Source organism: Felis catus, chromosome D1 (genome assembly GCF_018350175.1).
Source record: "Felis catus isolate Fca126 chromosome D1, F.catus_Fca126_mat1.0, whole genome shotgun sequence".
Lineage (NCBI taxonomy): Eukaryota > Metazoa > Chordata > Mammalia > Carnivora > Felidae > Felis > Felis catus.
This window is the reverse complement of record NC_058377.1, coordinates 114,377,145-114,394,058: the sequence shown is the minus strand read 5'-3', so window position 1 is coordinate 114,394,058 and position 16,914 is coordinate 114,377,145. Positions and strand designations below refer to the sequence as shown.

Sequence of the window (16,914 nt, the reverse complement as noted above, 5' to 3'; positions counted from 1 at the left end):
CTAAATCCCAAATTCCTATAAATAGCAGCTCTTTGCAAAACATTGGGTGTTAATTTTCAAAGTGTTAACTCATTCAGAGATGTTTCAAGGGGCAAGTTTCAAATAACAGAATCTCTGGGAACAGCACTGGGTTGTAACGGAGGCTGGGTTTGTATGTGTTTATGTTTGTTTTTAAAGTTTTAATTTACTTATTTAAGTGATCTCCATACCCAGCTTGGGGCTCGAACTCATGACCCTGAGATCAAGAGCCGTATGCTCTTCCTACTGAGCCAGCCAGGTGCCCCATCGTTTTTAATTTATTTCTAACGTATCATCCAGACGGAGCTGAACTTTCTGGCCGGCTCTGTCCCGTGGATCTGCTGTGTGTCCCCACCCGGCTGGAGGGAGGGTGGTCTTGTGAGCGCCGGCCTCCCTTCCGGCTCCTTCCCCACCCACCCCCAGCACACACACCCCAGCCCCTCACTCCCAACCTGTCCTCACCTTCACCCCTCACCACCCCAGCCCCCTTGCCTCTGACTCCAGCCCCTCCTCTGCACCTGAAGGCCTGCCTCTCTATGGTGGCCTCTTCCAGCCCTCTCTCCTTTTCCTTATTTTCACTCTCAGGACAGACTTCAGGAAAACAGGCTCTTCCCGATGGTAACTCCGAGTTTTCTCCTTGTGGGGACCATGCAACCAGCTAATGCCAGAGTGCCGTTCAATGGAGTAATTGTTACAGATGTTACCGGCTTTATCCGACACTTCCCGAGTGGGTAGTGTCCCATCTAGCAGACAGACAGGAGCTCCGGGCGCTGCGCACAGTGAGACCCACCCGCGGAAGCCACAGGAACAGGTGGGCGGGTGGCCGGTGGCGATTCCTGGTTGACAGATTCCATTTCGGTGGCGATTCCTGGTTGACAGATTCCATTTCTCGGAGAGCCAAACTCGAAGTCTCAGTTTGGTGACGTGGAACGTAGCAAAGGCAGTTCCATTTTGGGCCCGTTGCTTTGTTTTTAAGTTCTGCCCAGCGGCTGCTGAAGTGGACCCCACAGGCTTGCAGATCTGACCTCTAAATTTCCAGGGACTAGCAAGCCTCTGACGGGCTGAGTCACCGTTAACAGGTAATGTCCGTAAACTTGCAGTTAAATAAATTACAGCAAAGACGAAGGACAAAGGCAGTTCAGACTCACCAGTCACCACTTCCTAGAAATGGGCTGGCATCTTTCTGTGTGCCCAGAGGGGGCTGCCCGGGGCCGTGGCGCCCAGCGGACCCACCCCGAGATGTAGGGGTGAGCGTGCTCTCCAGGTCCGCGTGCCCACCGCCCGTGGGAGGGGTCACACTGTGGAAACCTCGATTCGCTGCTTTGCTGAGTGTTTAAGAATGCGGAAAGAGCTAGGGACAGTGTTGATAACAGGGCTCAAGGAAGGTGGAGCCCTGTCTGTCCTCACGTGGAGAAGCGCCCACAGAAGCAGGCAAGGCAGGGAACAAGGGACCCGCCAGCCACCCCTGTGGTCTGCTGCAAGCGCGACGCCCAGCGACACAGGGCCCACTGGGACCTCTCTCTCGGGGGCTCCCGCGCACGGTCGAGCACCTCCTTTCCCAAGCTGGCTTCGCCCCCCCACCCACAGGGCCCTGCGCACCCCCCGCCCGCGCCTGCCCCATGCGGCCTTCGCACCTTCTCGCCTTCTCGGTGCAGGTGTCCTGGAGAAACCCTCAGTCCCTCCACTTCTGCGCTGGGCCCTTGTCACAACCCCCCCCCTCGCTCAGTGGCGCCCTCTGATGGCAACCCACGGGGACACAGGGCGTCCTGCCGGGAGGTGATATGTGGGGATGCGGCCGCGGGGTGGGGGGATGGTAGTGGTGGCCGTGGTGATACGTGGGGAGTTCAGTGCGGACAGGCAGCGTCCATGCTGGGAGGCGCTCTGTGGGGGACACGGGGGTACCCATGCAGGGAGGTGATGACCAGTGCGGACAGGCAGTGTCTGTGTGCAGAGATGACCCACAGGGGACACGGGCAGCCATACGGGGAGGCACCATGTGCAGGACTCAGGCTCTGCTGCCCCCAGGCGCCCCCCCGCCCCCCAGCCCTCACCACGTGGGCCCAGTTCACTGGGCAAACAGGGTGTCTGTAGGTTCTGGGCACCTTCCTCACCAGAGCCCACTGTCCCCTCTGGACTCCACCGTCCAGGTCTAGAGGGTCCCCTGGGGCGGCCTCTGTCTGTCTCTGTCTCTCTCTGTGTCTCTGTCTCTACGACTCTCCCCTCCCAGGGTTCTCTTTCATGTCCACACGCTGGTTCCCCATTTGCTGTGATTGACCTTCCTCTGATCTTCCTTCTGGGCCAGGGTCTCTGTTCTCCAGGGCCCATCCACAGCCGAGGCTCCCACCTTCCCCGCACCTGTCCCGTCCTGGTTCCTCTGCTTGCCCCTGGGCCCTGGGCTGACAGCTGGGAGCCATCCCTCCACTGAGGCTCCTCGGTGACCGCCAGCTGCTTAGCCACCAACAGGAAACGTGTCCTGCCTGCATGGCCGAGCCTCTGGGGGCTCAGCAGTCCCTGCAAAGGCCACACCAGCCCCTGTGTGCTCCACACTGGCCAGCGTGGTTTCGTGCTTCTCATCTGGGTGTGTCGGCAGACCCTGTCCCTGGCATCCTGTCACTACAGCTGTGGGGCCGGCGTGACAGTGCACACATGTGAGCGTGCACGTACATGTAAACGTGCACAGGGACATGCGGGTGTGTGGCACTTGCACACGCGAGTGAGCATACGCGTGAGTGCACAGGGGACACGTGGATGTGTGCTGCCTCCTTACACGAGTGTGCACACACGGAAATGTGCACAGGACACGTAGGCGTGTGGCATTTACACACAGTGCGCACAGACAGAAACGTGCACAGGGACACGTGAGTGCGTGCGCACATGAGTGTGCACAGGGACACATGGGTGTGCTCCATCTGCACACACACGAGTGTCCCCGCGTGTAAGTGTGCGTAGGGACTTTGGTGTGTTTTACATTTGCAGACACGTGAGTGTGTGGGTGTGGGTGCGGTGTGTCTGCATGTGAGTGCATGTGTGTGCACACACATGTGAGTGTGCGCAGGGATGTGTGCGTGTGCACACATGTGTAAGGGGGTTTACGTGAGGCCTTCAAGCCCAGCACACAAGGGCTTCTCCAGGGGAGCGGAGAGGACGAGCTCGCCGACGAGGGTGCGGGCGGCCGCCGCCCAGGTGCACGGGCTCCAAGCACCGCGAAGACTGGCTGGGCAGATGTCCACGCGTCCCTTATCGCTCTCTGACCCAGCTCCCTGCGTCCGTGCTCCCCAACGGTACAACGGTGCTCCCCAGCCACGGCTCCTCTGGATGCCCCAGCGGGAGGCGGCGGGAGGCGGCGTCCAGGTCCTCCAGGGGAGCACCAGCAGAACTCAGGTAGGGCGCAAACCTCCCCCCGACCGTAGCCTCAGACAAGGAAAACCCAATCAATAGGGTCACAGACTGGAGGGGTGGCGGCCAGACCCTCCGTAAACAGGAAATGCAAAACGGGACACGGAAAGCACAAAGGCACCAGCGATCATGGACAAGTGTGAAGGGCGTCGCTTCCACGGAGGCCTCCGGCTCAGAGGGCCACAGGCACCATCGGGAACCACACGGAGAGGAAGCTCTCAACAAGGGCGGGTTAAGGCCCCAGGCAGACGGACCAGACGTTGTGTACCACAAATGCTCGCTTAGTAGGCTTGAGAGGGAAAAGGAGGGACGTTTTGCACCGACTGACGGTGTAATCCTCCAAAAAGACAACACTTACCGACCCGCAGCCCCTGGCTCGCGCCCAAAGCGCAGAAAGCAAAGCTTAGGTCTCGAACGGCCCCGCCATCACAGTGAAACCCTCTGAGGCCCCACAGAGTGACCAGTGACCGAGCAGGAGGGAAGCAGATAAGCAGGTGCCCGGGACTGGGTTCCCTCGGGGCCAGTGTGTGCACGACCGAGAGAAGGGGAGAAACGAACAGAAAACCCCATCTTCTCGGGAGCACGCACAGTGGGGGGGTGGGGGGGGTGCCCTGGGTCCCGTGCTTGCTTGCTAGGTGCTCCCCCCCGACACCGGAATCGGTTCCCTGGACACTTGAAAACACCTCTCTAGGTAACTTTCTGGTTAAAGAGGAAGAAAACGAGTTACAAGCTGCGTAGAAATGAAACACCGTGAGTCCACAGCGAAACCTCCAGGCTTTTTGGAAAACAGTGAGGATGAAAAGAAAACACTGAGCCTGGAACGAGGGACAGCAAGATGCACCCTCGGGAAGGAGTCGCTGAAGGCAAGATGCAAATTAGTAAAATAGGAAGTTAAGCGGTAGACTTGCTCCGTAAAACCTGAAGCCGGACTTAGAAAAAAATTAGTTTGATCGAAGTAAGAAAAAGACAAAAAGGAAAATAATGACAGTTCCCAAAGAGACTGAAAGAGTTTAGAGAACTTTGCACATAAGTTTTACCCGTAAATGTGAAAACCGTGGTGGAGGGGATCGCCTTCGAAGGCAACAGGGGGTAAATGGACGCGTTCATTGCCTCAGTCACTCCTGAGGCGCCAGGCTCTAGCGAGGGGCCGGTGTCACCGGCGGGGACGGGCAGCCAGACAGGGACCCCTGCCTCTCAGGCGCTGCCCTGACCGGACCCCCCAGAGGCAGGACACGGGAAGGAACAAGGACCAGGAAGGTGTGAAATGGTGGCCACACCCCTCTGACCACACCGGGGAGGCCACGTGGCAGGGCATCCCACGTGGCTCCGAGGAACACGCCGAGCCTCCCTTACACAGGCGGGTGCCCGACGTCCGGTGAAAGATGGTGGCGGAGCCGGGCGTGCGCGAGCCTCCCACTTCAGCACACACCCAGACAGACAGACACACACACACAGCCGTACACACACACACACCCTCAGACACACACAGCCGTAACACACACACAGGGTTAGGGTTATGTCAGACAGACATACACACAGCCATCTCTCTCTCTCTCACACACACACACACACCGAGACACACACACATACACACACAGCCATCTGACACACACAGACACACACAATCAGACACACACAGACACCCACACCCACACACATACACAATCACAGACACGCACACACACACAGCCATACACACCCACCCACACCTACCCACACCCAGACACACACACACCTAGACACACACAGCTGTATGCACACACACACACACACACACACCCAGACACACACACATACACACACAGCCATCTGACACACACAGACACACACACCCACACACATACACAATCGCAGACACACACAGACACACACAGAGATACATATACACACACACGCAAACATCACACACACACACTCAGGCAGACATACACACAGCCATCTCTCTCTCTCACACACACACAATCAGACAGACACACAGACACCCACACCCACACACATACACAATCACAGACAGACACACACACACACCTAGATACACACAGCCGTACACACACACACACACGCACACACAGAGACACATACACACAGACACACACAGCCGTCACACACACACCCAGACAGACACACACATAGCCATCTGATGCACACACACAGACAGACACACACCCACACCCACACACAATCACAGACAGACACACATACACATCTGTACACATACACACATACACACACACAGAATCACAGACAGACACACACACAGAAATACGTACAGACACATGTACACTGACACACACAGCCATGCACACACACACACGCACACAATCAGACACACACCCAGAAATCTGTACACAGACCCAGACGTGCGTGATAATACACAGAGATACACACACAGTCACAGACACACACCCAGAAAGACTTACAGACACACAAGCACACACAAGTACACAGACATGCACAATCGTACACACGCACACATGCACACAACCAGACAGACACACACCCAGAAATCTGTACAGACACACAGACACACACAGCTGTACACACAAGCACACACACAATCACAGACAGATGCACACCCAGAAATTTGTACGCAGACCCAGATCCGCATGACGGCACACACAGAGGTACGCACGCAGTCACAGACACACCACCAGAGATACACGCAGACACATGTGCACAGACACGCATCGTCATACCCACAGAGGTACACACACACAATCACATGGCCGTACACACAGACACACACCAGGGAAATAAGGATGTGAAAGACAAAGCCAGGGACCGTGTCACGGGGGAGCGGAGACACAAACAGCCCGTAGGAGCCGTGCACCGCTGCTGTCTCCCGCCCCTGCACCCCCGCCCGGGGCGAAGCACTGTTTCCTCGTCTAGAGTGATGGAGGCTTCGCACGCGTGGCGAGGGCAGGGTCGTTTCTGTGCTGCCTAAATGAAACAAGGGCCACTGGAGTCAGTGAGCGAGCCTGGCCGGAGAGGAGGCTGGTGTGTGCAGGCGAGGGGCCCCGCGCTGGGGAGTCTGTTACACACGCCAGTGCACTGAGACTTTCATGGTGACAGCCCAGGGAACCAGAAACGCAGAGGCACTTTCTCCATCTCACGAGGCCACCACGGCCCTACTCGCTCGGTAGACATCACACGCATCCCCCCAAACTCTGCGGTAAGACGTGGGTGGAACGCTTGGGGGGCCGGACACCCCAACGAGACTGAGTCTTCCGGTCCGTGAAGATGGTGGGTTTCCCCATTCTCAGTGACGGTCGTCAAACGCCCTGAAAGTGCCGTAACGGTGTTCTTACACGTTTTCTGTTAGCTTCCCAGGTATTGGGTATTTTTGACGCTTTTGTAAATCTCGTTTCCAAACCCCATTTCCCATGGTTTGCTGCCAGTGCGTCAACAACTGATGTCTGTTTGCTGATTTTTCACTGCGGAGAAATAGACATAACATAAAAGTTACCGTTTTAACCGTTCTAGTGAGTGGCATTCTCATCTTGTGCTGCGGTCCCCACCGCCCACCTCCAGAACTTTTTTTTTAAATGTTTATTTACTTTTGTTTGTTTTGTTTTGTTAGTAGGCTCCGTGTCCAACGTGGAGCCCAACGTGGGGCTTGAACTCACGACCCTGAGATCAAGACCTGAGCTGAAATCAAGAGCCAGACTCTTAGCCCACTGAACCATCCAAGCGCCCCCAATGTTTATTTACTTTTGAGAGAGAGAGAGACAGAGACAGAGCGTGAGCAGGGCAGGGGCAGAGAGAGAGGGAGGCACAGAATCCGAAGCAGGCTCCGGGCTCCGAGCCGGCAGCACAGAGCCCGACGCGGGGCTCGAACTCATAAACTGCGAGATCATGACCTGAGCCGAAGTCGGACGCTCAACCGACTGAGCCTCCCGGGCGCCTCAGCATCAGCCTTAGAATAAGGCCCCTGGAGAGGACAGCCGGCCAGTGTTTCAAGAACACGGCCCAGAAGCCTGTGGGGAAGAGTCCGCTCCCCCCGAGAGGCCCTCGGCCGCCGCGCACGGGTGGGAGGCGCCCGCCCTGCACAGCCCGGCCCGGCCTTGGACAGGGCTCCCTGCTTCCGATCCAGGCAGCTGGGGAGCCCCTCCTGGGGTCCAATAGGGGTGGCTCAGGGAAGCGGCGGCAGGAGGCCGTGGGTGCGCTGCCGGGGAGGGGCCCTGCTGGAGACAGCATCATGGGGGCAGCCACGGTTGTGGGTGGCAGGAGGGGAGCCCGCCCTCCTCCTTCATCCCCTCGGGGGAGCCAATCAAGAGAAGCAGCAGGGAAAGGAGGAGAGGGGCGAGGAGCTCACCCCCTTCTCCACCGGAGGCACCAGCCCCGGTTCTGTCGGGCGGGGAGGAAAGGCTTTGACCCGGGTGGACTGAAGTCGGTCAGGCCGCAGCGCACTTTCTGATTTCAGGAGAGGCCCTGATCCGCCCAGGGTGCCGCGGGGTGGACGCGTGGCTTCGTGAGCTGCGTCCTAGCCGTGTGTCACCTGCCACTGGAGAAAGACGGCTCCCCCTGTGTCCCTGTGGGCTCGGCTCCACCAGCCACGCTGTCTCTGTAAATGAAGAGCCACCACCCGGCTGTTTAGGCAGAAAGAAAGCTGAGAGTTGTCTGTGGCTTTCCCGTCACCCTCACCCCCACTTCTGGTTGGTGGTGAGGGTCCGCAGGAGGGGGATGTGGCCTGGGTTGCGTATTTCTTTGCAATAAAATTCCAAGTCCTTGCCATGCCTGCCGAACCCGCTTTGCAAACCCCTCACCTGTGTTCAGGCTACCCTTACCCACTGTGCTGCTGCCTCGGGGCCCCTCCCTGCCCATCGGGCCGCTGGCACCCCTCTCCACCACCCACGTTCTGGACCGAATGAAAACAAAGGCCTGAGGCTAAGCTGGAGGCCCCGGGGGCAGAGCGGCTGCCCCGGTCACCGGTGCACACAGTTGCACCCCAGCGTGGGGTGCCACCACCAGGGGAACGGGCATTTGTAACTCAACAAACAAGATGCCAGCTGGACTGACAGCTCCCCCGAAAATCCAGCCCCTCATGGGATGCACGTCTACCGCCTCAGCCTCAGAGCCCCACCTCCAGTGTCGGGGGTGGGGGGGGGTGCGGAGGGGGGCGGGGAGCAGCTCCGCCAGCTGACCCGGGCAGTTTGCTGCTTTTCCTGTGGCAGGTGGCACGATTCACGTGGGTCCCTGGGAAAGCCACCAAAAACACGTGTCCCGAGTTTCCCAGAGGAGACCCCCCCCTCCACTTACGTGCGCCCCGCTTTGTGGGGCCTTGCGATGCTGGTGTGGACGGCTCTTGGCTTGCAGGGTGGTCAGCGGGGGAGGCAGGGAGGGCAGTCCCAGGGAAGCCCCTGCCTCCTGGCCCCTTTCCTATTAGAATTTAAATGAGGGTCCTTCAGTTTGATGGATGGTTTGTGGCTGTCACCGGACCAAGGGCACAAAGGCCCTGAGTCCCCAAGGCCCCAGCTGCTCCATCTGGCCTGACTCTGGGGGAGGAGAGGCTGGCTGGCTGCATGGGGACAGGCTCGGTGCCCCAGCTGCCGTCTTTGTTGCCTTTGTCCCTCCCCCGAGATGCTGGCTGTGGGCTCCCGCCCCCCGGGCCCGGCAGTGACCACGGGGACTGGCCTTTCAGGTACAGAACACATGCCCAGAATGCCCACGGCCTGCTGTTGAGGCACTTCAGAGCCCTTTGGGTGTGGGCTTCGGGGCTGCAGGCGGCCCAGGCTCAGACGCAAACACAGGCTAGTGTCCCTGCTGTCCTTCTAGAACCTTCTGGTGGCCTCTCCTCCTGCCCTCTCCGTGTTTCATCCTGGGTTGTCTCGGCTGACTCTCCTGACTGTCACGACACCCAGCCCCTTCCTACCCACAAGCCATCTGGAGTGCCCATCCCATCAGATTTGCTTCCTACCCTGGGGCTGAGCCTGACTTGCGGGCTCCATGGTGCTGCCCTGGTCTGCTGATGCAAGCCTTGCTCCAACATTGTTCCCAGGTGTGCCCCTCAGCCACACCTCACTGTGCTGGCTGTCCCTGCCGGCCAGCTGGCCCTTCCTTATAGTCCTCCACTTTTCAGGTCCCCCTTCTTCCCCCTAGGAACGCATATCCCCCTCTCTTTCCAGGTTCAGCTGGAGGCTGGCCTTCTCTGGAAACACCTCTGGCTGTCTGGTGTCATGCAGGCAAACGCTTACTGCAGAACTTAATCGGTCTCAGAGCGGTTGCTTGTCTGAGGGCCTGTATGCTGCGGCAGAGTGCCAAACGAAGTTGGGTGGCCCTGCACTCCAGGGACGGAGGGAGCCAAGGAGGCACATCTCTGGTGGAGCAGGTACTGATTCTGTGCCTTTGCCCTTAATGTCATATATCCATCGGGTGACACCTGCTGCTGTCATACCTCCTCCCTGGTGCGCACCATCTTCCAGTTCTAGGGCGGAAACCCTGTAACGCTCTTCCTCACTTATGCTCAGTCCCTGGCCTGGCACTGTGTTCATGGGAGGGCTTCCATGATCTGCTCCAACTGGACACACAGAGATGTTTCTAGGACTTTCCATTGGTCCCCATGTCTCTCAAGTTGTTCACCACTCAGTTTGTGACAATTTGGTATAGCAGCAATAGAAAACTACTACAATAGGGTAGAACAATTGGAAAGAATTGAAGATAAAAGGATAACAATTGATGCAAGTAGAATATGCAGCAATAACAAACTCCAGGAAAAACAATAAGCTGTACAAGGAAGGAAATATACACTATCTGTTCACTAGGAAGAACAATATTTAGCCAAAATGGCATAAATATTGCCTATTGATTCAAATTAGAGTTTTCTCTATATTGAGTCTGTGGGAAAGGACAAGCAAAGAGTTATAACAGAGCTAATCCTCATCTAGCGTAATGGAAGTTAGTGAATAATGTCTGAAAGTGACCAGTTAAAAGGTACTAGAGGAGAGCAGATAGTTGCACAGCATTTGTGAATGCACTTAATGCCACTGAGGTGCACACTTAAAAATGGTACATTTGATGTTATGTATATTTTAGCACAATTTGAAATTTTTGAGGAAACAAATAGCAAAGTTATGTGCATCCAGAAAGTATTACTGAGGCCTCTGTGCACAAGGCAGATGAGACCCCAGCTTTGAGACTTCCTGGAGATGCAGAAGGAAATGTCAAATTGCATATTATCTTGCTGGGGCTGGATGGGGCAGGGGAGAATAAAGGAGGGAGGTGCTCGTAGTTCTGGTGCGTGTAGGGAGAGTGGTGTGTAAACAGAGAGGAAAGTGAGATCTCTCTGTTAGGATGCACTGAGACCTTGGATGGGGCAGCCATGTGCAAATTACAGAGAGGAGGATTGCAGAGAGTGAGGATGGTAGGTGCAATGGTCCTGGGGTGCAGCAGGCCCAGAGTGTGCAGCCTGCAAGTAGGCCAACAGGGCCAGAGTTAGGGGGTGGCCAGGAGAGTAGGTAGAGGTCAAGTCAGGGAGGTGGCAGGGGCTCAGGTGACGGAGGGTCGTTTACTCACTGGAGGGTCCGAACAGAAGCTGATGATATTGGGGTGCAACCGCTCTGGCTGCTGGAACACCTCCCCAGGGCTGGGGCAAAGGAGAGGCGGAGGAGACGGTGAGTGAGCGAGGAAGCTCCTGACCGCCAGGTGAGGAGTGCGTGGTGTCAGGATGTGCGTTGGGGGCGGAGCTGGCAGCACCACTTGCTACAGAACCAGGCATGGGTGTGGAGTCAAGGGTGCCCCCAACTTGGGTCTGAGCCCTGGGGTGGGGGGTTGCCATTTGTGGAGCTAAGCGCGGGAGGTCGTGCAGGGAGCCGCCTGGGGGAGGCATCAGGAGTGCAGTCTGGACACCGCGGCTTCGATGTGCCCCCTGGGTGCAGAGGCGACGCGTCGAAGGTGCCCCTGGATGCAGAGGAGACACGTCAAGGTGCCAGCTGGTGGACGGCCTGGGCTTCAGGGAACAGTCTGGGTGGCAGAGGTGACTATGGGCGAGAGACATGGGTGAGACAGGAAAGTGAGAAAGGGCAGAAGACCAGGGCCCAGAGCAGATGGAGAGGGAGGGGAGGGAGGCGAGGAGGAAGCCAGGGGAGCGCCAGGCAGGGGGAGCAGGAAGACGCAGGACGTGTGACCTTGGGTTTGGCAACAGGAGGCAACAGCCTGGAGGGGGTCCTGGGGGAGAGGAGGGGTGCAGAGAGCTGGGGGGCTGTGGATGGAGCTTCGCGGCTGCACCCCTGCACCCGGGTGGGAGGCCGGGGGAGGGGCAGGGGTCCTGCACTCGCGCTGCTTAGATAGCCCTGACGTGACTTTAAAAGAGGGTGGGATCCTTCTATGTCCCCTCTGGGCTCCCCGGGTGGGGGGGGGAGGGGGGCGCAGAGACAAACAGAATAGAGGAGGCCCTGCGCCCACCCCCACGCCAGCTCCTCCCTCCTCCTCCAGGCCTTTGAGCCCGGATAATCCCAAAGGCTCCAGGCCCAGGTCTGGGTCAGAGGAGGTCAACCATCCACACTGGTGCCTGGCTTCTCCCTCTGGGGAAGGGTCTGTTTTGGGGGCTCTGCCTGGCCTCTGGTGTCGGCGAGTCGGGCCCCAGCAGTGGTGGGGACCATTCAGCCGTGGTGAGGACGGTCCCCATCTGAGGCCATGGGGAGCTCCCGGCCGCCGTGACCTCTCTGCCCATGAGCCCGGGGAGCGAGCAGCAGGCGTGACTCACGACATCCCCTGGCCGGTCCCGTCGTCCACCCCCTCATGCCCTTTTGGAAAGGTCCACCCACACAGTCTGCCCCTGACGTCCTTGTCACCAACCCTCCCGACTGACTGCTTCCAAGTCCTGGACGTCCGAACAAACCACTGGCCCCTTCCCACGAACAGGCAAAGGCTCAGCCGCTTCCACTCCGGGCCCCGCCCACCGGACGGATTTCCTGTCCTCGGTCCCCTGCATGTGGGGCGCCCCGGAAGGCCGTAGGTGCACGTTGTGGGGAAGACGGTGTCTTGGCTGGGTGGTATAAATATGGTAGGGATGTGACGCTACGAATATGTCACAGACGGTGGCCTCCACTGCAAGCGTTTGTCTCCCGCAGCTCTGGCGGCCGCGGGTGTGAGACCAAAGTGCCCGCGGATGTGGCGTCTGGTCAGGGCCCGCGTCCTGCTTTGCGGACGACCGTCTTCTCTTGCGTCTTCGTGCCACCGGGGGCAGGGAGACAGCGAAGCAAGCTCTGTCCTGTCCCTTCTCACAAGGGCACTGATTCCTCACCCTCGTCTCCCCCCCCCCCTCCAAAGGCCCCGCCCCCTGATGCCGCCACTCTGGGATCAGGGCTTCGACATAAGAACTGGGGGGAGGGGACACAAACATTCGGTCCACGGCAGATGGCGCTGTGGCTGGAGTGTGAGCCACCCAAGCTGGCAACAAGTGTGTGCCCCCGGATGTTGGGGAAGGTCATCGAGAAGCCTGGACCCGGCACCTGGGAGCTCCTCCCATCCCCGCCACCCGCCCCGTCCTTGGAACGCGGGTTCCACTTGCCTTTCCCGTCCCGGAGGCTGCTCAAGGTCACAGCCTGGAGGTGGTGATGTGCACAGTAGACGTGACCGAGCCCAGTTAAGGCCTCGTTATAAACCTGTCAGAGGTGGAGGCGGGTGCGGGGGTCCCGTCGTCTTGCTGCTGCCCAGGAAGAGCCTCGCACATAAGTTCTCTTGCTTACTAAGCGGCCACCTGTGAACCTGGAGCGGCCGCCCCTTGGGTCTCTCCCTGCCCGTCCCCTTCGCACACGGGGCCCAGTTTTAGATCCCAGCAGGGGGCTCCTGCGAGGGCCGTGTGTCAACACAGGACCCACCAGCCTTTGGCGTCCCCCCTCTGAGTAATGGCCGGATCTGGTGTCCCTAGAGGCCCCGGCCTAGCTGTCACTCCCCACCAAGGCCCAGTGGAGAACCAGGGGCCGAGTGTCCAGAGTGGGTGTTTTCAGACGAGGGCATGACCTTCCTCCCAAATGCCAGGCCTGGTCTGCCAGAGACTCCGCATGGCATCCCCATCTGACACGGACCCTTTAAACACCTTCGATCTGTGGAGCCGCGGTGCAGAGGCCCGGAAGGCGGCCCAAACCTGCCAGGGACCTGTCCCTGTGAGCCCGTTCAGAACAGCACCCTAAACATAGTATATTACCCCTCCAGAATCCAACGAGGCCTCCGTCCTCATGGCAGGGGGAGCACACAGCAGCTGTGAGCACCTTAACCAACCCCAGGCCTCAGAGCGTCTTAAACTGCACTGAGAGGGCAGGGTCCTTGGTTTTCGTGGGTTTATCTCCCACCATCCAGCCTCAAGTGTCTTCCTAAGGGCATCAGGACATTTGTTACTTCCTTCCAGGTCTGATCACCGCTGTGCCATCGGCAGACTTAACTGGCCTTCTGTTCTGTGGGGTGATCGGGGGTCCCGAGGTCTGTACTTTGACAAGAACAGAGACGTGACACAAGTCCCAGGCCAGTGGGCCAAGGTATACTGCTGTCCCTGCCAGGTGAAGGCGGCCATCCTCCACAGTCAGCTCCCACGCGCGGAGAACAGCGTTTGTCCGACAAGAGCTTCCTGTGTTCCCCTACACGGACCACATCTGGAGGACAGAATGACCATGTTTATGTAACCCACTGTCGTGTCCAAAATGCACGACAAGTAGATGAGGAAAAAGGAAACATGATAGAAATCTGAGATACTACTGCCAGTACGTACTGAAATGTTCCTCTCAGACTTCTCCAGGGAGGCTTGTGGCTCCAGTCCTGGGGTCAGGACAGCAGGGGGTGGGCTAGACAGAACGTGTGATGCCCCAAGCTGCTACACCACCCGTGCTGTTCTCACGGCCCTTCAACAGGAGATCCGGACTCCCTCCTTTCCTTCCTTCCTTCTTCCTTCCTTCCTTCCTTCCTTCCTCCCTCTCTCTCTTTTTATTTCTAGGTTTTATTTATTTAAGTAATCTTTACACCCCATGGGGGGCTCGAACCCATGACCATGAGATCAAGCGTTGCATGCTCTTCCAACTAGGCCCGTCAGGCGCCCCGATCTGGACTCCTCTCGCTCAGGAGCTCTGTGTCTGTGCGTCTCTCAGTTCTGGGACTGGGAAGGGTCATGAGTCTCCACCGTGTTGACCTGAGTCATTTCTCGGACCCCCAGACTACAGGTGTTCCCTGTCGCTCATTGGGGTCAGCGAAAACTCTGGGAGGTCACTTGTCTTTTTGAGTCCTAGGGACATGAGCAATTAGCCACTGCCAGAGGTCCTGCAGGAAAAACTGCTCTGGCAGTTACTTGTTGAGACAATGACACCTGCCTTGTGGCTGGCGGTGCCACCTGGCTTCTGACACCCAGGGTCACATTGTGCCATTGAATCCAGGGAGTCTGCCTCCGCAGGAGTGTCTCCCCCCAGCATCCTTATTCCACAGAACTTTTCAAGGATGCTGGTGCTCCCCGCCCCCCAACACATACCCAATGCCTGTTTCCTCCAAAGAGACACTCGGGCGTGAACAGGTGCACGCAGTAAGCCCTCTAGCATTGCTGTCTCTGTGCTTTTGCATTCTTTCCCTCCCATTATACCAAGACTGTCTGACATCTCCTTTTGTGTCTGAGCTTCAGTCAACCAACCAAACGAGCGTCTAAAGCTACCGCCAGCTGCTCTTGAACAAACTCGCCGAACCCAGAGTCTCTGGCAAATGAGCCCATGGTGATCGGTCCAACCCGACCCGGGGCCATGTTGCCCCCTCTGTGGCCTCATCTCTCAGAGCCTATTACCACACATGCCCCGGGCTCCCCCTGTTATAAGTTGGCAAAAACTTGCATTTGGTGTATGTGGTCTTTTCCTTGTGTCTGCGTGACCGTGTGCTCATTTTCACCCCTGCCTCTAGTCATCGATCTGGAAATCATGAGAGTTGGTGGAGGTGAGACTTGAGACTTGCCACCTTGTCCCCTGGTTGTTCCCCTGGGCGAGGTCCTCACAGGGTCCCCGGGTACGGACACACCAACCTCATATGGTGAGAAAGGGCTGCTTCTGCTGGTGGGGGTGGTCCAGGGGATTTGGTGCTCAGGGGACTCACATCCAGTAAAATCCACTCCAGTTCTCATGATCGCACTCTTTCCAAATAAATGCCCTAACTTTTACTGAAGAGACTTGGTAAAACACGGACTGTACTTCAGCTGCAATGCATTAGTCTGCTAGATTAAAAAATTTTTTAATGTTTATTTATTTTTGACAGAGAGACAGAACATGAGCAGGAGAGGGGCAGAGAGAGAGGGAGACACTTAATCGGAAGCAGGCTCCAGGCTCTGAACTGTCAGCACAGAGCCCGACGCGGGACTTGAACTCACAGACCGTGAGATCATGACTTGAGCCGAAGTCGGACACTCAACTGACTGAGCCACCCAGGCGTCCCTAGCCTGCTAGATGAAATTTGAGGTCCTCTTTAAAAAAAATTGCCCTGAAAACTACAAGAAATAAAATAAGGTTTTTTTCAGAAGAGCCACAGAAGCACTCCGGTTCTTGGGCCGTGCCCTGAGTGGAGAACTTGGGCCACGGCTTGTCACTTCCTTGCTGCCAACCCACCAGTGTGCTCAGCAGGACCTCACTGGTCTCCAGCTCACAAGCCATCATAACCCTCTGTTGCGAGAGCCCTTGGTCCCTGGAAGCTGTCGTTCATTGGAATGACACTAGAACGGCCTCACTGGAAGCCATTTCAATGTGCCCCTCGTCACAAACCAGTGGAGGTGATATTTCATTAGTGACTATATTCATGGACTCTCTGCGGCCTGCCTCATATGGTCACAAAGTCATTACTTACCTCAGACTTAACCTGATCTGATAACTAAACCCAGATTCCTATTTTTAAGGTTCTACGATTCCTGGAAATACTGCTGATGCCAGGGAAGGTCAGAAGGGGGTAGCTGGCCAGAAAAATTGAAGTTACTTTAGGTATTGGGGGGTAGAAAGAGATTTATTGCAGGAAATTACAGGCTTACACAAACACTGAGAAATCTGGAAATTGAAGGGGAGGAAGGTCGCTCTCTGGAGATCTGGAAGTTCCAGAATAGAGGGGGTGGGGAGGTCAGATCAGGGACCCCAGACGACTGCAGCACTAAAGTAGCTAGAAGCTGCCCCAGCGATCTCAGCCACCTGTGGTGCCAAGGGTGAGTCTCAGGCGAACCCTGGAAGCCAGGAAGCTACCCCCACTGACAGCAATGGTCTCCCTGCAGCTGCCATGGAAAATAAGGGCTGTCCCCTCCCTCCGCCTTCTGCATCTTGCCCAAGGGGCTCTCACCATCAGAATGTATACTATACAGGGTGCTGGAAATCCTGGTGCTAGCTGTCTCTGCCGGGACACAGAAAAGAATCCAGAGGCAAATAGGGATTATGCTGAATGAATGACAATCTGGCACTAAGTGCTTGTCTTCATTTCCAAATATATGAGTATTTTCTGCTTATCTTTTCTCTATTGGATTCTAGCGTCATTCCACTGCGGTCAGAGAACAGACCCTGTACACTTTCA

At 57.1% G+C, this 16,914-nt stretch overlaps 1 long non-coding RNA gene across 6 annotated transcripts; it reads right to left on the bottom strand.

Annotated features, from left to right (window-relative positions):
• Positions 1 to 6,713: 6,713 nt before the first annotated feature.
• Positions 6,714 to 12,410, bottom strand: LOC109492388. Of its 6 annotated transcripts, XR_006586755.1 has the most exons (6): positions 12,251 to 12,410; positions 10,927 to 11,390; positions 9,809 to 10,036; positions 8,674 to 8,793; positions 7,730 to 7,978; positions 6,714 to 6,848 (listed from the first exon to the last, which is right to left on the bottom strand). It is a non-coding gene; the product is annotated as an uncharacterized LOC109492388 (long non-coding RNA). The 6 variants fall into 6 exon arrangements; XR_002146237.3 differs by lacking the exon at positions 9,809 to 10,036 and having other exon boundaries at positions 12,251 to 12,409; XR_006586757.1 differs by lacking the exon at positions 9,809 to 10,036 and having other exon boundaries at positions 12,272 to 12,406.
• Positions 12,411 to 16,914: the final 4,504 nt, after the last annotated feature.